Consider the following 1027-nt stretch of genomic DNA (forward strand, 5'->3'; position numbering starts at 1 on the left):
TTGATAAACCATTTGATATGATTTTGGGAATGGATTGGATTAGCAAAAATGTTGAGGGGTTAGATATAACAAACATGCAGTTAAAAATTAACAATRGTTTGATCCTTCCATTTCTCACCAAATCTTTGCAGGATCAGGTAGATATCTTGGAGGTAAGTGATATGAAAAACATACCATTAGGTAATTTAAATAGACAAGAAAAAGCTACTATAAGCAACCTTTTAAAAAATTTGACAAATTAATCTATAAAGAAGGCGATATTTTAACAAGGACTAATTCAGTTGTACATGAAATCAGGACAGTAACTGATCAGCAAATTAACTCAAGAATGTATAGATTACCACCGAAAGACGAAGAAGAAGTTAGAAAACAGATACATGAAATGGAAAGCCAAGGAATAATGACAAATAGGAGTAAATACAGTTCACCAGTTATTGTAGTCCCTAAAAAGAAGGACAATTCCGGAATTCAAAAGTATAGGATTATTGTAGAATATAGAAGGCTTAACCAACTAACCGTCGATGATAAGTATCCCCTGCCAAACATCGATGGAATTTTAGATAAATTGGGTAAAACCCAATATTTTAGTACATTAGACTTAGCGAAGGGATATCATCAAATTCTTATGGCCGAAAAGGCCATAGCGAAAACAGCCTTTGTTACTCCAGCAGCCTTATATGAGTACGTTCGTATGCCTTTCGGTCTTAAGAACGCGCCTGCCACTTTCCAAAGGTTGATAAACGAGGTCCTTAGAGATTACGTCAACAAAATCCGTGTAGTTTATCTAAACGATATTCTAGTTTTCTCAACTTCTTTGGAAGAACATGTCACTAGTTAAGAAAATTTTTTAAAAAAACTTCAAGAGCACAATTTAAAAATACAACCTGACAAATGCAGTTTTTTACAGAAAGAGACTTCATTCTTAGGACATTTTTTAACAGCAGAAGGAATTAAACCAAATCCTTTCAAAATCGATGTCATTAGGAAGTTAGAGATTCCCAAAACTGAAAAACAGCTCAAAGGATTC

Source organism: Bactrocera latifrons, unplaced genomic scaffold (assembly GCF_001853355.1).
Source record: "Bactrocera latifrons isolate USDA-ARS-PBARC rearing strain unplaced genomic scaffold, ASM185335v1 scaffold_1310, whole genome shotgun sequence".
NCBI classification, from domain to species: Eukaryota; Metazoa; Arthropoda; class Insecta; order Diptera; family Tephritidae; genus Bactrocera; species Bactrocera latifrons.